A 22243-nucleotide genomic window follows, 5' to 3' on the forward strand; every position below is an offset into this window, starting at 1 on the left:
CAAGTTCGAGAAAATCTACGAAGTCGCAGTAACGTTGGAGGAGGTTGGAGTGACGATGGCCCCCACCAGACGAAGCACAGCACGCGCAGCCCTAGCAGAATTATCCATGCAACAGGTCCTGGAGATAATGAGGGGGCTGCAGCAGGACATGGCGGATTCGAAAATGGAACAGGAACGCATGCAGGCAGACCTTGACGCCTCGCATGAGCGAAACGAAGAGCTGCACCGTGTGAATGAGGAGTTGCGCCGGGGCCTGAGAAATGATCGGAGGCGGCTTGGACATGACGAGATGGAGAACCATTCCCCACCAAGGGAGTTTTCCACTCCTTTCTCGCAGGAGATCCTAGACGCAGCGATCCCGAACACGTTCGCGGGACCCAAGGTGATCTTCACCGGGATGGAGGACCCAGAGACGCACCTTGCTGCATTTCACACACAGATGGTCCTAATAGGCGGTTCTGATGCTGCCAAGTGCAAGCTCTTCATGAGCACCCTGACCGGGATGGCTATGGACTAGTTCATTAGCCTCCTAGAGGGTCATATCACATCTTTCCGCCAATTGTCGCGATTGTTCAGGGAACAATACTTAGCAAACAAGGCCCCGCCGCCAGTCTCTTACGACCTGTTCGATGTGAAGCAGTATCAAGGGGAGATCCTGAAGGAGTATATCAATCGCTTCGGGGCCCAGGTCGTGAAGGTTGGTACGACAGAGGAGCCTATGATCGTGTACGCGTTTGTGAAAGGCGTATGCCCCGGTCCTTTTGGAGAATCCATCATCCGCAACCGCCCTAGGACTTTCGCTGAACTACGGCGTAGGGCGGTAAACCATATTGCTTCTGAAGGAGAGGTGTGTGTGAAGCGCACCAGCGTCGTGCCCTCACGCCCGAGGGGACCGACACGAGCTCAACCCGTCAGGGTCAATGAGGCCACGACGGGAAGAAAGAAGCCAGAGGCGAGACGCCCCTACGAGACCAGAAAGCCCCAGCCCAGGGGTCCGGCAGGAGGCGATCGCCCGGCCAGAGAAAGAGCGAGACCGGCGAGGTACAACTTCGTGGTTGAGTTGAAGGATTTGATCGCCGTGCCTAACATAGCTGAGAGGTTGAGGCGACCGGCGAAGACCGACAAGGTGTTGGGGCCTCGTAAAGACTCTTGGTGCGAATTCCACGAGGCTTTCGGGCACCACATTGACAACTGCCTGTCGTTGGGCTACCAGCTAGATGAGCTGGTGAGAACTGGGTTCTTGAAAGACTATGTCGCGGAGCCCGCCACGACCGCCACTTTGTCGCCGCTGGCAGAAGAACCAGCACACGAGATGCCTGTGCTTGGCGAGGTCCACACTATTGCTGGAGGTTTTTCCGGCGGGGGACCCACCGCCTCCCAGCGGAAGAAATACGCGAGGGGGGTAAATTCAATCGAAGAGAGGCTCTCGGGGGAGCCATGGGAGTCGGATATCGTGTTCACAAGAAGAGACCTCCGAGATGTGGTACCCCACGACAAGGAAGGTGCACAGAGTGCTTGTCGACCAAGGAAGTTCGGTAGACGTCATGTTTCTGTCGACCTTTAATAAGTTACGGTTGTCCCCCGATTTGTTGAGTCCCTATACGGGATGCCTGTATGGGTTCGGGGATAACCAGGTGGAAGTCCGGGGTTACCTGGAGTTGAGGACTACGTTCACAGACGGAGAGGCCTCCCGTACCGAAAGCATCCGGTACCTTGTCGTGAACGCCAACTCTGCCTACAATATTTTGCTGGGCAGACCGGCGTTAAACCGTCTGAACGCGGTGTCCTCCACACGTCACATGAAGATGAAGCTGTCGGACCTCAATGGCCAGGTGATAGTCATCAGGTCAGACCAGGAGGAGGCAAGGAAATGCTATGAGAACAGCCTGAAAACGAAGAGGCGTGTTCATGGTGTATGAACGTCCGCCCAGCGCGGACACGACGATGGTTGAGGCGGCGCCCGCTGGGTCGACGCCTGACGAGGCCCTACCAGCGAAGGCGACGCCCGAAGCTGATGCACCAATGGAGGAAAGCCCTGAGGAAGCAGCGCTCGTAGAAGAGGCGGCGCCCGTCGAGGATGATAGCAGGGAACAGCCAACGGCTAATGCCGTAGAAAGGGAGATTGGCGGCAAGACATTCAAGCTAGGGAGTTCGCTGAGCCCAGAAGAACAGGAAGGGGTGGCGGAAGTGATTTCACGCCACCTGGATGCCTTCGCATGGTCCGCCTCGGATATGCCTGGCATCGATCCCGATTTTCTGTGTCACCATCTCAGCATGGACGCCACGGTCCGCCCGGTGCGTCAGAGAAGGAGAAAATTCAATGAGGAACGACAGCAGGTGGTGAGAGACAAAACGCAGAAGCTGCTGAGTGTTGGCCACATCAGGGAGATTCAATACCCTGAGTGGCTCGCCAACGTCGTCTTGGTGAAAAAGGCGAACGGAAAGTGGAGGATGTGCGTTGACTTCACGGACCTGAACAAGGCATGCCCGAAGGACTTGTATCCGCTGCCCAGTATCGACGCCTTGGTAGACAGTGCGTCCGGCAGCAAGGTGCTGAGTTTCCTGGACGCCTTTTCAGGGTACAACCAAATCAAGATGCACCCAAGAGACGAGAGCAAGACTGCATTCATGACAGAGACCTGCAGCTACTGCTATAAGGTGATGCCTTTTGGGCTGAAGAATGCGGGCGCCACGTACCAAAGGTTAATGGACAAGGTCCTGGCGCCAATGCTCGGGAGGAATGTGTACGCCTATGTAGACGACATGGTGGTGGCGTCGCAGAATAGGGCGCAGCACATGGCGGACCTGGAGGAGTTGTTCGTCACAATATCCAAGTACCGCCTCAAGTTAAACCCTGAGAAGTGTGTTTTCGGGGTCGAGGCCGGTAAGTTCTTGGGTTTTATGCTCACAGAGAGGGGGATAGAGGCGAACCTCGACAAATGCGCGGCGATTGTCGCCATGCGGAGTCCGACGTCGGTAAAGGAGGTGCAACAGCTGACAGGGCGGATGGCGGCGCTCTCGAGGTTTATTTCCGCCGGAGGAGAGAAGGGGCACCCATATTTCCAGTGCCTCAAGAGAAACAGTCGCTTTGCATGGACTGATGAATGCGAAGCGGCTTTCATTAAGCTGAAGGAGTACCTGGCGACGCCACCGGTCCTCTGCAAGCCGATAACGGGCGTGCCCCTCCGGTTATATTTTACCGTAATGGAGCGGGCCATCAGTTCTGTGTTAGTCCAGGAGCAGGACCAGAGTCAGAAACCCATCTATTTCGTAAGCAAGGCGTTACAGGGAGCTGAGACGAGGTACCAAGCGCTAGAGAAGGCGGCGCTAGCGGTAGTATTTTCTGCCAGGAGGCTCCGTCATTACTTCCACAGCTTCACGGTGGTGGTGATGACCAACCTCCCTATACAGAAAGTGCTGCAGAAGCCTGATGTGGCGGGAAGAATGGTGCGCTGGGCGGTAGAACTGTCAGAATTCGACATCCAGTATGAGCCTAGAGGATCCATCAAAGGGCAGGTGTACGCAGATTTTATAGCGGAACTTTCGCCCGGAGGTGAGCAAGAGGTGGAAGTGGGTTCGCAGTGGCTGCTCTCGGTTGATGGTTCTTCCAACCAACAAGGGAGCGGTGCGGGAATAGTCTTGGAAGGACCCGACGGCATACTGATTGAGCAGGCCCTGCGCTTCGCCTTCAAGGCGAGTAACAATTAGGCAGAGTATGAAGCCCTGATAACAGGAATGCTCCTGGCCAAGGAGATGGGCGCACAGAACCTCCTGGTGAAGAGCGACTCCCAGCTGATTACGGGGCAGGTGTCGGGTGAGTTCCAGGCGAAGGACCCACAGATGGTGGCGTATTTGAAATACGTCCAGTTGTTGAAGGGAGCATTCAACGCTCTTGAGCTGATACATGTCCCGAGGGAGCAGAATGCCAGAGCTGACCTGCTTGCAAAGCTGGCCAGCTCAGGCAAGGGGGGTAGACAGAGGACAGTGATCCAGGAGACTCTCAAAGCTCCGCGTAGATTCGTGGAAGACAACAGGGTGGATGTCCTCCAGATTTATACATCAAGGGGAAGGCCGAGGAGTCATTCCTCTTTGACTCAAGATACGCAGAGGGCGCCCCGCATCAGCATGTACGCGGGTGTGCCTGAGGAAGAGCAGATGCAGGTATGCGTTCTGGCCAGGGGAGACACCTGGATGACGCCCTACAAGCGATACCTGGCGGATGGGGCTCTCCCAGTGGAGCCTGAAGAAGGTAAAAAAGTCAAAAGAAATGCCGCAAGATATACTTTGGTGGATGGGGTGCTGTTCAGGCACGGTTTCACTCACCCTATCCTAACATGCGTCAGTGGCGATGAGTGCACCAGGATAATGGCGGAACTACACGAAGGCATCTGCGGGAGCCACGTAGGGGGAAGATCCTTAGCCTCCAAGGTAATACGCGCAGGTTTCTTCTGGCCAACAGTGAAAGAGGACTGCGCACGGCACGCCCAACGGTGTAGGCAATGCCAAAAGCACGCCGACTGGCACAAGGCGCCGCCAGAAGAGTTGCGATCCATATACAGTCCGTGGCCTTTCCATACATGGGGAATCGACATCCTGGGCCCCTTCCCACTGGCGATCAGGCAGATGAAGTATTTGATCGTTGCCATCGAATACTTCACCAAATGGATAGAGGCAGAGCCCATGGCAAAAATCACAGCGCACAAAGTACAAAATTTTGTGTGGAAGAACATTGTGTGTTGTTTTGGCGTACCTAGGCGGCTGATATCCGACAACGGAACCCAGTTCGCCAGTCAACAGTTGAGAAACCTATGCGCTGAGGTAGGCATTAAACAGGTGTTTGCATCAGTTGAGCACCCCCAAACTAATGGGCAGGTAGAATCGGCAAACAGAGTTCTGCTGAGGGGGTTAAAAAGAAGGTTAGAGAAAGCCAAAGGGGCGTGGGCGGAAGAGGTACCAAGGATCGTATGGGCATATCACACCACGCCCCAATCCTCTACTATGGAGACGCCTTTCAGTTTGGTTTACGGGTCGGACGCGATGATCCCGGTAGAAATACATGAGAGCTCGCCACGTTTTCAAAACTTTGTGGCGGAGGAATCCAATGAAGAAAGGCGGGTAAACCTGGATCTGCTAGACGAGGCCCGGGAAGAAGCTAGAATAAAAGCTGAAGCGACGAAGAGAAGAGTAGAGCGGCAATATAGCTCTAAGGTAAAGTCGCGACAGTTTCAGGTCGGCGACCTAGTGATGAGGAAAGCTCACCCATACGAGTTGGAGAATAAGCTGTCTCCCAAGTGGACCGGACCCTTCAGAGTTACTGAGGCTAAGGGTAACGGTTCGTACAACCTGGAGACTTTAGATGGAGGTCCTATCCCGCGCAGTTGGAATGCAGCCAACCTAAAATTTTATTTCAGTTGATTTATGTAAGCAGTTATGTAACAATTTAGTTGAAGGGGACGCTCTTTTTCCCTCTCGGGGGTTTTTTTAATGAGGTCACCCTAATAAAAGGTAAAACCAATTTGAGAAAAAAGAAGTGCCTTGGTTTTTAGCCTGTATCTTTCTCCGTTTGAAGTAAGGTAAGGCGTCGCCAAGAGAAGGCGTCGCCAAGAAAGAAGGCGTCGCCAAGAAAGAAGGCGTCGCCAAGAAAGAAGGCGTCGCCAAGAAAGAAAGCGTCGCCTGGATGGAGGCGGCCGCCATTGATGAACAGGGCGAAGGAAAGCACACAATATGCGAAATGTATGCAGAGTAAAGTGACGTTACAAAAATCGATTGATATAGAAAAAGTTGGTGTTACAAGCAATGCTCAATACAATTGAAGTAGCCCAAATGGGGCGAATATTACAACTCATGCAAGTCACAAAAGAGCCACTTTTCAGTGGTCATCAGAATCAGCACTGGAGGAAGGCGAAGCCCCTTTCCCAGCCCGCAGAGCTCGAGTAAGTCGTGTCCTCCTTTCTTGGTTTATTTTCGAACCTGCACCAAGGGAAATAAATGTGTCAGAGATACCATGAGGCAAGACATGCACGTACAGAAAACAACAAAGGCCGGAGTTTCTAGGGCAGCGACTTTTACCTATGTACTTTTCGAGAGTCCCAGCGTTAAACTCCAGGCTGATCACAGTGGCAGAGTCAAAACCTCCCGCCTCAGCAAGAATCCGGCAAGCTATTTGATCACTTGGAGCCAGCTTCTTGAGGGGTTTGGTTTTGAGAGCCCTCTCCTCTCTCACCCAGTACAGTGGAAACCCATCCAGAGCGTCGGGAACAAGGTCAGTACAGCAGATCTTGAAGAACCGGCCTTTCCACCCGGTGAATGAGCTTTGGAAGGGTGTGAAGAGAACTCTCCCGGGTACGTTACTGAGAGTTACCCAGAGGTTGTGTCTCTGCCTCTTCAGCTCAAAGAAGTGAAGAAAGAGGTCAACCGAGGGTGCACAACCCAGAAACCCGAAGAGAATGTCGAAGGCTTTGACGAAGGCCCAGCTATTGGGGTATAACTGGGCCGGAGCAACGTTGATCTCCGTCAGCAGTTCCTTCTCGAACTAGGAGAAGGGTAGGCGCACTCCGATGGTCTTGAACACCACCTGGTAAAAGTAAAAGAAAGGGACCCCTTCGTTGGCCCGTTCGTCTCCACATACTGGCTCCCCTAGAGTGCAAGGGAGCACAGCGATGTCGTCGTCATGCCTCCTCGCGAAGGCCCGGTGGTCATAGGAACACGAATCCCCTTTGTGGTCCCTTATGGCCCTGGTAGAGAGTAAGCATGAACACTCGTCAAGAAGTTCACTTGAAGCCCAAGGGTACAAGTCCTTGGGAGTGACCCTGGAGGAAGCAGCGTGAGAAGACATTCTTTAACAAGATCAGGGATTGTCAAGAGTGTAGGGACTGCCAGAAATGCAAGAGTTGAGCGAGGGAAGCGAATGCTGGAACAACCCTTCGTGAGAGAAGGAAGGGTGCAAGAAGGAAAGGTGCAAGAAGAAAGAACGTAAGTGGGTTATGGAGAGTGAGAAAATGATGAGGATAGTTTCAGAGTTTGAAGAGTTAAATAAAGCGGTTAGAGCGCCAAACGACGCGAATGGATGCACCGCACGATTGGTCCACGTGGCAGAAGATGGAAGGATGACCCTGGCACCACTGGTTAAAATCAGAGAACGTCGTATCAACAGAACATCCAGTGGTACGATGCGCCGTCGAAAGTGAATCAGGGGCACAGCATGAGTCAGAACTTGATGGAATGACTGAATGTCCCATCAACCATACAAGCAGCGCCACGTGGATCAAGTCGAATGACGGAACGTCCCATCAGCCATACAAGAAGTGCCACGCGGAGGGCACGGACAAAACCTTGAGCTCTTCGCTGTCATCAAGCGTCGACCAAGGCAAGGACCAAGGTCAACGTCGAAGTAAAGGGAACGCCCGAGGCGTCGCCAGGAAGGACGTGAAGGGTGACGCCAGCGTGAGACGTCGCCAACCAAATATCGACAGGGTCGCCTCCCCGATACCCACAGGTAGGAAAGACTGTGGAGGGAGACGAAATTGAAGGGGGCAGAGTTAGTTGCTGGCGTCACCTCCCCGAGACCCACAAGTAGGAAAGACTGTGGAGGGAGGCGAGACCGCCAAACCGCCAGCCAATCGCTGGCAGGGCGTTCCCCGATACCTATGGGAAGGAAAGACCATAGAGGGAACGACCCCCCCAAAGCACTCGACGTTTTAGACACCCGGGGACGATACGGCGCTGCTGTAGCAGGCCTCTCCTTTGGCGTGGGCGCCGGGTGCCAAGGATCAAGGAAGGAACCATTTCGGTGTTAGAGACACCCTGTGGACGATACGACGTCACTAGGTGAGCCTCTCCATGGACGTGAGGGTCGGCACGTGACCTTTCCCGGACATACAAGGCCATCCAACGAAGTGAAAGAAATAGGCGGAACACAAATAAAATAACCGAAGCGCGCGCGAAGGTAAAGAATGAGAGGAAGAACGCACAGGCAGGATTCTATATCGCGAAGGCACAAAAGCAATCATACGAACACCCAGTTTTGTAACAAGAGTACGGATAGTTCAAAGAATTATAAGTTTTAATAGAGGAAATAAAAAACGAAGGTAAAGTATAAAGGAATTAAGCTGGAAGCTGAAGGCGGCGGGTGAGAGACAGCGGTTCAGTCATCCAAGTCCATGGGCACGACCTTCCCGTCAACGACATGGTGTGTGGGGTCGCAGTTCGAAATATTGATGCCCGTGTTCTCGCAGGACGCCTGGGTCAAAGCCTCTTGGAAGCCCTCCTCAAACGCCCCCGCCATCTCCCCAGTCAGTTCTTGGACCTCCCCCTCCAATTCGGTAATCCTGGAATCCTTGGATGTCAATTGCTTCTCTAGGAATTCCTTCTCCACCCGGAGCTTGTTAGCCTCGGCTTGAAGAAGGCTCAAAGCTTCAACCTTCGCAGTCAAGGCGTCCTCTCTCTCACCTAGCTTACGCCTCCAAGCAGCATCCAACTCATCAAGTTTTCTCCGCTGCACCTCGGATGTAAGAGCCGCCTCCTGGAGGCCAATGTTTTGGATTTGATAGGAGGTGAGCTGGGCTAGTTGAGCGGCATGCGCCTGTTCCAGTTCTCGCGCGTACGCCTCAGCTCCCTCCCTGCCCTCATGGGTCAGTTTTAGCAGAGATTGGGAAGCTTCCTCCTTGAGTCCCCAGTTTTGCTTCTCCTCCTTCAACGCCACCACCTCTTCTCTCAGCTTGCGGAGAACCTCCCTCCCTTTGATAGCATTTCGAGCCTGAGTGCGCCACTTGATTGCCACCGCCAGGAAGGCCCCCATATAGTAAGGCATGCCTCCCCCTTTTTGAGGATCAGTCGGCGTCATTCCTTCGGTGAAGCCCTGCGTCAACTCCCTATGAATGGAGCGAGGAATCCGGGGTTTGCGCGAAGTCGAGCCAGGGACTGATACAGGAGGGGCGGAGCCCGACGTTTCAGCTGCGTCACGATGCGGCAACGGCGAAGGCGGGGGAACCGAGTCAATCCTTTCCTCTCGCTCCTCGTGGGCTGGCGGAGGCGGCGGTGAGGTGGCACTGGGAGGATCGTCCCTGAGAGAGTTCCCATCGCCGGGGGGCGCGGCGTGAGGCAATGAGACCCGTAACCCTCCTCTTATGGGAAACCAGGGCAGTACCCGAGTCTTCGCTGTCAGAATCTACTATCAACACCCTTTTCCCTTTGTTAGGGCGCGCTGAGGCAGGGGTTGACGCCATGGCTAATGGAACCGCAGCAATGGGAGGAGGAGAAGCAGATGGTGGAGGAATCGGCAGGGAAGCGACGGTGGGCACGTCGGGGGCGACGACGTCCCCACCTTCTTTGGTAGATTTTTCCTTCTTCAAAAATTTGGCAAGAGCCAGCCGCCTCGAGGAAGTCATCACTGAACCTGCAACAGCGAAAAATAGTAGAGTAAAGGTTGGTTCAGATGAAGCGGAAGGGAAATTCTATGGCCAAACACACGCAGATAACCACAACAACTAATGTATCATAAACAATCAAGGGCAGATACCAAAGTAGGTAGAAAGCCCATGGGCGTTGAATTCGTTCGCGATGAGTTTGGCGGTATCGAAGACTACCCCCAGTCCCGCCAAGGCTTTGCACACATCCCGGTCGGAGGGGGTAAGCTCATCCAAAGCCAGGGCCTTCATGGTTATGGGCTTATCCGTCCAATATAGGGGAAAGCCCTCTAGGATGGTAGGATCGCGCTTGGTCGCACGTACCTTGAAGAATTTCCTCTTCCATCCTTTGAACGAATTTTGGAAGAGCGTAAGAATGATGCGCCCAGCGATGCCAGAAAAGCTCATCCATAGGCTCTTCCCCTGTTTCTTTACCTCGAAAAAGTGAAGAAAAACGTCTACAGAAGAGGGAACACCTAGATAGCCGCAGAGAATTTGGAACCCCCTCACGAAAGCCCAACTGTTGGGGTGGAGCTGGGCGGGAGCAGTGTTTATCTCTGTAAGCAGCTCTTTTTCGAAAGAAGTAAGGGGCAGACGCAGGCCCACCCTCTTGAGCACCATTTGATACAGGAAGAAGAAGGGGCTTCCCCCAGTATCCCGTGAGTCCGCACAAACGGGCATCCCAGGCCGCACCCAGCATACCAGGACTTGGGAGTCGTGATTTTTGTGAAAGGCGTTGAAGTTATAAAGCGCAGGGTCCCCCCTGTGAGCCTCCACGTCCTCAACAGAGTTTAGGAGGGAGCATTCGTCCAGAAGTTCGTCGGGAGCCCAGTCGTATTCGCCCTTATAATAAGACTTAGGGAGCGGGGGAGGCGCGGTGGTCTTAGTTTTCGCCATCAATGCCAAAGCTGAAGATCAAAAGAAAAAGAAAGGGTTCAGAGAAAAGGGGTTGGAAGAAGAAAAGGGAAAAAAATGGAAGAATCCTAGGAGCTCCCTACCCACACGAGAGCGAAGGGGAACGAGAGGAACAAAGAAGCATACAAACGATATCCAAAGAAATGCGGTAATATGGACAGTCCCAGGCAGTTCATACAGTGAAGAGAATCATCAAGGAGGGAAAAAACCGTACCTTTGGGGGCTGAAGGGCGTGGAGAGCGGAAGCACGAATGAACAGGGGTCGCGAGAGAAGGGATTCAGAGAAGATGAACAGTGAGAAAGGGCAGAGAAAGTGGATGTAACAGTAGTGGCAAGCGCGGGGTTTGGGTAACTTAAACGTTACGAGAAGCGCGAGGGTCAACAAATGATAACCGTGTGATGATGCCACGTGTTGCAAGATTAAGCGCTCAAGGGGAGCGCAAGAGGTTCTTAAAGATGACCGCACGATGAGCCACGTGGCACGCGATTAAGCGCAGCCTCAAAGGACATTATTTTTCCCATTTCAGGGGATGTCCAATCAGCCATTAAGAATACCCTTGTGGTTCAGAAAGTGTCACGTCGGTAATTCGAAGAATTACTGAGTCAGCAGAGAATGACACGTCATCAGGAGGGCACGTGGACGGCGTGGGCGAGGCTTTAGTCTTTGCGCTGAAGACAAGTCTTCGGCTTAAGACTGGGGGGCTTGTGTACCGTCCCGTATCCGGGCGTTGACTAAGTCAAGGTCAAAGTCAACGGCTGGAGAGTCAAAGTCAACGCAAGGCGTCGCCTAGGTGGAGAGACGCCAAGGCAAGGCGTCGCCTAGGTGAAGGCGTCGCCCAACCAGGGCGTCGCCAGATCAAACCGTGCTGAAACAAGGCAATCACAATGTGGTTCCCCGATACCCATGGGTAGGAAACACAAAGGAGGGAGCGACGCCGTGGGAAGGCCTCAGGTCCCGATAGCACGGGGCAGCGATAAAGAGAAGGAAAAGGTGGCTTCAAGGCCATAGTGAAAGCATCAGTGTAGGGCAGCCTGACTCGTGAGGTACCCCTGCCGCCCCAGAGACGCCTTCGGGACAGATACGACCCAAGAGGAAGGTCACGCCCAGGGTAACCGAGTGCAGGGTACGAGAGGAAGGCAGATACGCTCTCAGAGTAGGTGACTAGATGATTGGGGGCATGAGTTGGCACCCAAAAAGTCACCCCTAGCGCAGTAGCACTCCCAAGCAGGAGGACACACACGTAGAAACGTCCCCAGGTGGGCAGAAACGCCCCCGGATGGGGTCATGGCGTCGTGAGGCCCTCCACGTGTACGACAGCCATGTCAGAATAGAAACACCCTCTAGTCAGGTGCCAGGTAATTAAAGTCATTCAATACAGTTTCCGTTTCGAGCGTTCAGGTACTATGATGGCTCCCAAGCGTTTCAACGTCTTAAATGCGCTACGTTTTCTAATTAAACGCTTTAATGGGTGCGTTACGTTTGTGATTAAAAGCGCTTTAAGGCGCTTTAAATGCTTGGGAGGTTTAAATAGCGCGGGGAATGTTGGAAACGGGGTTGGAACTTTTGGCAAATTTACGGGAACTCTCTGGTTGCTTGCTCGTGCTTCAAGGTTACGTAGAAGTGACTGGGGAACATTTTTGCCTGAAGGAGACAATACACAGTTATTTTTTACCACCTTCAGAGTGCCATACGCGATGCTCAGAGACGTAGGTGAACAGTTTTGGTGTTTCTTGCTGGCTGACTTGAGCATCGGAGTGCAAACGGCCGCTAGGGCGCCTTTTTGTCCTCTTTTTTGCAGGAATCCACAGAGAACCAGTGGGAAGGAGTCCCTAGTTGACGGTTGAGGTCGTGCACGAAGACGTCGCTGTCAACCGGACGGAACAAATCTGTTGCAAATTACAGCTAATTTGTTTGCTTCATCATGGGTTTCCTTAAATGCAATTAACAGCTGATCATAATTTTCAGAATCAGTAGAAAAATCACTTACTGAATCAGATTTATATTCTTCCTCATTCACCATAAAGCACAAATTTTCTTCCTCACTTTCGGTTGAGGAATTACTAGATGAGGATACATCATTTTCTTCCCATGAGATGTATGCTCTTTTGCCTTTGCTTCTTTCACTCTTCTTGCTTGCTGATTTTTCTTTGTTTTGATTGTTTGGACAATCAACCTTTATATGACCTGGTTTACCACATCCAAAACAAGTGCAATTGGAAGAATTCGAATCATTGGGTTTAGAGTACCTCTTTCTTTGTTGAGTTTTGTCACGGTTTTTCTTTCTACGAAACCTACTGAATTTTCTGGTGAGCAGACTCAAAGTCTCATCATGTTCAGGATCAACTTCTTCCTCACTTGTATCATGTTCCATGGTAGTTTTCAGGGCAATTCCTTTGGCTTTCTTCTCCACGGTTTCTTGTTCTTTCAATCTTTTCAGCTCTATTTCATGCTCTATCAGCTTTCCAAAAAGTGCAGCAGTGGATATCTTGGATAAATCTCTGGATTCTGAGATTGTTGTTACAATATGTGTAAATCGTTTCTGCACATCTGCAATACTTTTTTCTGATTGCATTCTGAATAGTTCGTATTCCTGAATTAGTGAGTGCTTCCTTGCCCATTTCACATCATGAGTCCCTTCATGAGTTACCTCTAGTACCTCCCACATCTCCTTAGTTGAGTTGCATTGAGAGACTCTAAAGAACTCATCCATATTCAGTGCAGAAGTGATGATATTCTTGGCTAAGGAGTCATATTGTGCCTTCTTCTTCTCGGTTTCACTCCATTCAGACCAAGGCTTCTTTATTGTTTCTTCTTTGACAACCTGCATAGGTATGAAAGGTCCACTGACCACTGCATCCCAAATTCCCATGTCAATAGACTCCATAAAAATTTTCATCCTGATTTTCCAGAAAGCATAGTTAACACCACCAAACATAGGAGGTCTATTAATAGACGCACCTTCAGCAAAAGGCATTTTAAACTCATACATCATGCATACACTTGAGAAAAATACAAGCCCTAGCTCTTGATACCAATTGTTAGAGTTAAGCAGTGTCTAAGATCAAGAGGGGAGGGGTGAATTGAGCTTATCAAATTTTCCCAAACAATCTAACTTACTATGTAACATAGGTGAAAAGAACAGATTGATATTAAAAGGAACAAATTGTTTTTACAGATGAATCTGGCACAATTAAAACAAGATCAGCACAGTTTAGATCAACTAGTAGCAATATCAGAACCAAATTGATTACCCTTCACTGTTTATAAAGTTGCAGTTTAAGGTACAGAATTAATCAATTTTTACTTAACATAAGCCATCTAGAGTAATGAACCAAATGTTACAGCTTAGTTAAAGAAACCAGTTTACTCTTCTTATCTTATTACAGATTCACACAACAGCTTGATTTATGATTGGAGGATCGATTAACAAGTTAGAACAGCAGATCTAACCAGGTCCATAATTAACAGATTTAGTTTCAATATAACAGATTCCTTTCTTGACAGATTATGTGAAATTACAGAATTAAGTGCAGGGATGAGAGAAGAACCACACAAGAATTTTTATACTGGTTCACTCATCAAGAGCTATGTCCAGTTCACCTCACTCCAAGGTGTAATCCACTAAAAACTAATACAATCAATTACAAACACACAGCAGTTCTTGAACCCTTCAAGAACCTCAACTATCAAGGCTGAAAAACACTATTCCAGCATACCTTGCACTCCAAGAAACCCTATCTAGAGTGACTAACGCTCAAAACCAATACAAGAAGGAATAAGGAAAAGATTACACCTGAAGCAATGTTGCAAGAACATAAACCAGTTGTTCTATTTGCTCCAAGACAGTACCAGCACCTTCATCTAGCACAAGGTTCTTCAAGAACAAGCTCACATGTATTTCACTTTTGAAAAACCTTTGCAAAACCTTTCTGATCCTGCCGGCAACTCGAACGTGGAGGAATCGCTTCGTAGCACTCTCTGCCCTGTCTACGCGACTGCGTCTTCTGCAGGATCACCCTCAGAACCTTCTCTTGCTTCTCCAAACGTGACCTGCAAAACACACAGACGGCGCCTCTAGCGGCCGTTTGCACTCCGACGATCAAGTTAGTCCACAGAACCACCAAAGACTAGAAAACTAGTAGCGTGTGTGTGAGAACTCTTGCACTCTGTTTTTTGTCCCTCCCTCACTCTCACCCTGATTCTCTCTTTTATCTCTCTTTCCCTGCTTCTAGGCATAACAGAATTCTGTTATGCTTTTCTGGCATGTGTCAGAACCCTGTTATGCTTTTCAGAGAAAGCGTACCTTCAGAATCAGCAGTGGGGAGCGTGAGAGTCTGTACGTCTCTGCGCTTGGCTGCGCCTGTCTGTACCTTTAGTGGTACGGAGTGCTCTTTTGTCTGGACCGCACCCCTCTCAGATGATGACACGTGGAGGCCTGCAACTCACATCTAACCACACACGTGTCACTTACTGGAAGGGCTCTAGCGCTTCTCTTTGTGTGCCTAAGTTACGCCCTCGCGGAGTAACTTAGGATGTTTCTCTCATCTGGGCAGATCGCATACTCTTGGGAGAACGTCGGGTGTGGCTGGTCTAGGCACACTCACCAAACGTTGCTCTCTGTGTAGGCGTCTTACCCTTCACAACGCCACGCACGTAATGGGTTGAGGGAATCACCAATCACTGACTGGTTTACTAGTTCCCTCAGGCCACTCTCGTGCATGATTCCCTGAGGTGTGCTCATGCGAGATCCATGCGTAACGCTCTCGCTGGGAACCTCAGTCCCAGTTTAACTGCGTGTAACACGAGACCCCGATGACAATACCCCGATGACTGATCAGTGTTTATCTGTTTCTCGCGTTCTGCCTTCAGGCGTTAGTCTGAGGACTGGTCTGTTGGTGGCCACTTGGCTACTGACCACCGATCACCATTCTGGATACTCCGTCCCCCGACCTCTCTGTCGCCTGATCTGTCGGTGGTAACTTGGTTACTGACCACCGATCACCTCTCTTGGCGATCGTCCCCCTGACCTCTCTGCCACCTGGTCCACGTGTCACCCTGCGAGTGGTCCACGTGGTTCTCTGCTGCTGACGTCATCGACTACCGATGACCGATCGGATCACAAGCCCCCCAGTCTCGAGTCGAGAACTCGTTCTCAGCGAAGAGACTAAGTGGTCGTGCCCTCAGTCCACGTGGCAAGTGGGGCCGCCTCACGTGCCACCTCACGTGCTACTTCTTTAACGTTTGGACTCCCTCTCTTAATCTCGCGATACGTGGCCCCATCAACGGCCAGCGTTGTGCGTCGCTAGCGCTTCTCTTATTCAAATTGGCGCGCCCTTTCACTGTTCCTCCATCTTCTTCATTCGACTCCCAGACTCTCTGCGAACTTCTCCTCTGCGCACCCATCTTTCTTCGAGTTTTCTGCTTCGAATCTCTTGCGATCATCCAAAGGTATGGTTTTTCTTCCTCCTGGCCCTTTTTTGGTCATCTTTACCGATTGTATTTACCTTTCTCGTCATCATGCATTCATCTTCTCCTTTTCCTCTCTCTCGACCCGCGCTAGGGTTTTTTCACACTCTCACTCTGGCTTCTGCTTCTTCTTCTTCCTCTTTTCACCTGGGCATCTCCTTCTCTTTTCCCCCCTCTGTTTTCACCGAAGCATTCATCTTCTCCTTTTCTTCCATTCATTCTGACTTTTTCGTTTTTCCTCCATTTGCAGCTATCTCGCGATGGCTCGCTTGAAACAAACTGCGCGCATCCTTGCCTCTTCTTCTGGTGCACAGCCTTCCGCGAGTGCGCCAGCTCCACCACCGCCTGTGGCCACCTCCTTCCACGACAATGCCAGGGTCTACGAATGGGCTCCCCTGGCATTACTCGCCGAAACCTCCACTCTACTGCCCGAGGGCCATCTCAAGTCCCTGCTAAGTCGCAATCCTGATGAGCCTTCCTGCTCCATCGACAGGGAGAACGACTTCAACATTCAAATCCGCATCCCTCCTCGAGGGATGCCTATCTGCGCGGATGATAGGGCCACCAATGGGGTGCCCTTCGTCTTTGTCTACTCCGCTATCTTCAAGAGGTTGAAGCTGCGCCTCCCTTTCACCTTCTTCGAAAAGGAGCTGATGATGGAGTTAAACGTCGCGCCCTGCCAACTCCATCCAAATGCCTGGGCCTTCATCCGGGCATTTCAAATCCTCTGCAGCTATTTCGGGCAAAACGCCTCTGTGGATGTGTTCCTCTACTTCTTCGAAGCGAAGAACCCTGGGGACAGGTCCTCGGTCAGCCTGAACGGGGTTGCCGGGCGGGTGCTCCTGGGCCTGTACCAGCAATCCTTCAAAGATTGGAAGGGCAGATTCTACATGATATCTGCTACCCCTCAAAGTCCAAGTCTGCTCGAGGGTACCCCCTCTACTGGGTTCCTGGAGTTGAGTTCAAGAAATCCAGGGACCTCGAAGCTATGGACCCCTACGAGCGCGAGCTGTGCGGGCTGCTCCTGGGGGCCAAATACAGTTCTGCTCGTCTCATCAAAGACAAGTTCGATGTGGTGGCCTTAAAGAAGTACATAGGTAGCTCTTCCTTTCCCTCTTAGGATACCTGCACCTTTCCATGCATGCTTTTATGTGTTTTTTAACTTACTTGCATACCTTGGTCATCTAACTCTTCCTTTTTCCATTTATGCAGACTCAATGTCGGGGAAGGACAGGAAGCTAGCTTTACTGGAGCTTGCCAAACGTAGGGGAGCCAAGGGCACTGGCTCCTCTTCCTCTACAACTGAGCCCATCGCAGCCCCTCCACTCTCGGTCGCGCCAGCTGGAGGCCCCGAGCAAGAGAAGAAAAGGAAAAGGCTGGTGAAGGCTTCCATCTCAACTGCTGCTGCTGCTGCTTCAACTTGTACACCGCCAAAGGAAAAGAGGGGCAGTTGAGGGGGCCTCATCTCTCCAGCCTGGAGAGATTGAGGTGGTGGAAGTAGAGGAAGGGTCTTCCCCTCCTCCCTGCGCTCAAACTGCCTCAGAGCCTACCAACCTTCCTTCTCCAGGCCAGCAGTTGCCTCCAACTGCCAAACTGCCATCTTCCCCCCAGCAGGCCAATCACCTGGTCCATCCGCACATCCTGCTGGGGTGCTTCTGCCCAAACTGGGGGTGCACCACCACCACTGCTGCCAATCCCTACCGCCACTGCTGAATGTGGTGGGTCTAGCTCGCGCCCAAGCGCTTCTGGGGCCACCCACGAGAATTTCAGCAGGGTCATCACCCTAGTTCGACAGCTCATAAGTAACCGGGAGCTCGTCGAGTGGAATGGTGATGAGGTTGACATGCACCTGGCAAGGCAGGTGGTGCTCTCTCTAGAGTTCTCCACCCAGCATCGCAAACAAATAGCCCTGGAGAAGATGGTGAAGGAGCTTGAGCACGACAAAGAGTCACTGCGAAGTGACTTCGAGGCTGCTCAAGGGTCCGTTGAACTGATGCGGGGCATGGTGGAGAAGGCTAGGAGGGAATGCCTAGCGCAGGTCCAAGAGACCATCAAGACGGAGATCTTGATGGGGCGGATGGTGAGCTCTTTGGACTGCGAGGTGGTGGAGCTTAAGGCCGAGACTTCCTCCCTGCGCCAACAGAACACTCAGCTATTGGGGGAGCTCGAGTCCACCAAAGAAGCAGCTGCTGCTGGGGAGAAGAGACTTGAGGAGGTGGTGGGCAAACTGTCTGAAACTACCTCCTCCCTTGCTGCCGTCACCACTGAGAGAGATGCTGCGGAGGCTTCAAAGCAAGAACTGGAGGTGGAGAAGGCTGATTTGATGAACGTGGGTGCTGATGCCCTTACAGATGGATTAGAGCTAGCACTCGAGCAAATCAGATGCGTTCTCCCAGACCTGGACCTCTCGCAGTTCAGCATCTACCATGAAGTGGTGGATGGAAAGCTCATCCCCCCTGCCCCTTAAACCCTTCTCCTCTCTGTAAATTTAGCTTCTGCACAGTTTTTCTTTGCACTTTGGAATTGTATAAGACTTGGCTATGAATGTAATATCTCAATGCTTCTTTTCTTGCATAAGTTTTTCTTTTGCATTTTTCTTGAGCTTCGCTTTTCTTTATTCACGCGACTAACTGTTAACTAACTTAGGTTCAGCGCGATCTTGGGCTTTACCTTTCCTTTCGCACATGACTAAGTGTTAACCAGCTTAGGCTTAGCGCGATCTTGAGCTTTGTCTTTCACTTTGCGCGCGACTAGCCAATTACTGACGACTCATCAGTGATCGTTCTTTAGTCTTTACTTAGCTTTCTCTGTCGCTCTAGCGCTAAGTGCATAGAGGACTTTGACATCGATCGCTCAAGGTGATGCCTCGTCTTGGGGAAAGAAAAGTGTTTCTCGCTAACCCCTCTTATTTTCCCCAAGGTCATCACCCTTTGGCGGGTTGAGTCGCTCATTCCCTGCCTCACTCCTGGGGTGAGAAGGGTTTCGGACTAAGAGTCTTACTGGGCCAATATTGGTGTATGCCAAGTGGGTAAGGACGTTTTGTCAAAACCTTTCCTTTCCCTCCCTTGGTCTTACTAGCACCCCTGGCTTTTCAAACCTTTAACTGCTTGCGCTCACACCTGGGGTGAGGAAGACTTAGATCGGTGCCTGTACTCGCGCCTAGGGCAAGTAGGGCCCAACCAATCACCTGCACTTGCACCTGGGGCAAGGAGGATTTCAACTTTAATACTTGAGCACACTGGATATGCTGGAAATTTTTCCTTAATTGGGTGGCCTCGTTAAAAACCCTCCTTAGGGAAAAGAGTGCCCCTTGTCTGTTCAACTGTTTCCACCATATACAAAGCATGTATCTTTTAGCGCGAGAACGCCATTACTGTACAACTTTAACTGAAATAAAATTTTAAATGGGTGGCGTTCCACGTTCTGGGGATTGCTCCTCCTTCCAAAGTCTCTAGGCGATAGGCTCCGTTCTCCAATGTCTCCACCACTCTGTACGGGCCTGTCCACTTTGGGGATAACTTGTTCTGCATGTCATTCTGATTGCGCCTTTCTCATCACCAGATCACCTTCCTGGAAGCGCCTCGGCCTCACTTTAGAGTTGTGCCTCCGCTCTACTCTTCTCTTCACAGCTTCAACACTGACTCTGGCCTCTTCTCGCACTTCGTCTAGCAAATCCAGATTTACCTTACGCTCTTCGTTGGACTCTTCAACAACGAAGTTCAGGAATCTGGGGGAGCTCTCCTGTATCTCTACAGGAATCATGGCGTCTGTCCCATAGACAAGGCTGAAGGGTGTCTCATGGGTGCTGGACTGTGGGTGGTGTGATAAGACCATACAATTCTGGGGACCTCCTCTTCCCAGCCTCCTTTGGCCTTGTCTAGTCTTCGCTTCAGCCCCCTGAGCAGCACTCGGTTTGCTGACTCCACCTGCCAATTGGTTTGCGGGTGCTCCACTGATGCGAAGACCTGTTGTATCTTTAACACTTCACACATCTTCCTCAGCTGATGACTTGTGAACTGGGTGCCATTGTCGGAAACCAGCCTCTTGGGTATTCCGAAGCGGCAGACAATGTTCTTCCAGACGAAATGTTCAACTTTCTGTGCGGTGATGTGTGCGACTGGCTCTGCCTCCACCCACTTGGTGAAATACTCGATGGCCACGATGAGGAACTTCATCTGCCTTGTCGCCAGGGGAAAGGGTCCTAAGATGTCAATCCCCCATGTATGGAATGGCCACGGGCTATAGATGGACCTCAACTCCTCAGGGGGTGCCTTGTGCCAGTCTGCATGCAGTTGACACTGTTTGCATCGCTGAGCAAACCTTATGCAATCTTCCTTCAGCTTTGGCCAGTAGTACCCCGCGCGGAGTACTCTACTTGCCAAGCGCGACCACCTACGTGGCTTCCGCACACCCCCTCGTGCAGCTCAACATGAGTCTGGTGCATTGCTCGCCGTGTACACAGATCTGCACAGGGTGAGAAAATCCAAATCTAAATAGGCTTCCATCTATAAGAGTAAACTTACTTGAACCCCTTTTTATTCTTTTTGCTTCTGCCAGATCGAGCGGGAGTACACCATCTTCTAAGTATAGCTGGTATGGCGTCATCCAGGTGTCGGGTTCCTTCTCCGCATGGACCTCCATCAACACATCGGTCTTTGAGGGTCGCGATCTCACCCTCGGTGCTCTTAGCGTTTCTTGGGTCAACGACCGATGACCGATCGTTAGGCGCTCCATTGACTTGTATACATGAAGCACCTGGTTGTCTGATACGAACGCGCGCGGCACCTTCAGGGTCTCCTGAATGACAGTCCTCTGCTTCCCCCCTTGCCTGAGCTAGCCAGCTTGGCAAGCAGGTCTGCTCGGGCATTTTGCTCTCTTGGCACGTGCATTAACTCAAACTCGGTGAAGGACGTCTTCAGGAGCTGCACATACTCCAGGTAGGCTGCCATCTGGGGATCCTTTGCTTGGAACTCCCCCGTAACCTGCCCGGTGACCAGTAACGAATCGCTCTTGGCCAGCAGATTTCTTGCTCCCATTTCTCTTGCTAGCAACATTCCTGCGATCAGGGCCTCATACTCCGCCTGATTGTTGCTAGCTTTGAAGGCAAAGCGGAGGGACTGCTCGATCAGTACCCCATTGGTCCTTCCAGGATGACTCCAGCGCCGCTTCCCTGCTGATTAGAGGAGCCATCCACCGATAACACCCATCGGAAATCTAGCCCTTCTGCAAGTGTCGCGATTGATGATAGCTCGACTACAAAGTCCGCGAACACCTGCCCCTTGATCGGTCCTTGGGGCTCGTACTAAATATCAAATTCTGACAATTCTACTGCCCATTTGACCATCCTGCCTGCTACATCAGGTTTCTTCAATACGTTCTGGATAGGCAGATCAGTCATTACCACCACTGTAAGCTGTGGAAGTAATGCCTGAGTCTTCTGGCTGAAAAACACCCACCGCCAGAGCAGCCTTCTCGAGGGCTTGGTACCTCGTTTCAGGGCCTTGCAGCACTTTACTCACGAAGTAAATAGGCCTCTGGGCCTGGCTCTGCTCTTGCACCAGGACCGAGCTGACTGCTCTCTCCGTCACAGCAAATATAGACGAAGAGGGATGCCTACCTGGGTTTCCGCAAGACTGGTGGGCTCGCCAGGTACCCTTTTAACTTGACGAAGGCCTCCTCGCACTCCTGTGTCCAGAGAAATCTGCTGTTGCGTTTGAGACACTGGAAGTATGGGTGGCCTCCCCCTCCAGCGGACATAAACCGGGACAAGCTGCCAAGCGACCGGTGAGCTGCTGCACCTCCTTCACCGTCGTTGGGCTCCTCATTGCCACGATCGCCGCACACTTCTCCGGGTTAGCTTCGATTCCCCGCTCTGTCAAGAGGAAACCCAAGAACTTCCCAGCCTCCACACCGAAAATGCATTTCTCAGGGTTGAGCTTCAGCCTGTACTTGGCAATGGTGGTGAATAGCTCTTCCAGATCAGCCATGATGCTTCTTCTCTTGGGACGTAACCACCATGTCGTCTACATAGGCGTGCACGTTCCTTCCCAGCATGGGCGAGAGCACCCTATCCATGAGCCGCTGGTAGGTAGCCCCTGCATTCTTTAACCCGAATGGCATGACCTTGTAGCAATAGCAAGACCGTTCCGTCATAAACGCAGTCTTGCATTCATCCATTGGGTGCATCCTGATCTGGTTATACCCCGAGAAAGCGTCCAAGAAGCTGAGTAGCTTTCCCCCCGATGCGCTATCGACTAGAGCGTCTATACTGGGTAAGGGGTAAGAATCCTTGGGACACGCCTTGTTGAGGTCAGTGAAGTCCACGCACATTCTCCACTTGTCGCTTGCCTTTTGAACCAGTACCACATTCGCTAGCCACTCGGGGTACTGGATTTCTCTGATTGCCCTGCGGCAAGGAGCTTCTTGCGCTTCGTCGTGGATCACCTTCCTCTTCTCC

This window comes from Phaseolus vulgaris, chromosome 7 (assembly GCF_000499845.2).
Source record: "Phaseolus vulgaris cultivar G19833 chromosome 7, P. vulgaris v2.0, whole genome shotgun sequence".
In the NCBI taxonomy this organism is placed as follows: domain Eukaryota; kingdom Viridiplantae; phylum Streptophyta; class Magnoliopsida; order Fabales; family Fabaceae; genus Phaseolus; species Phaseolus vulgaris.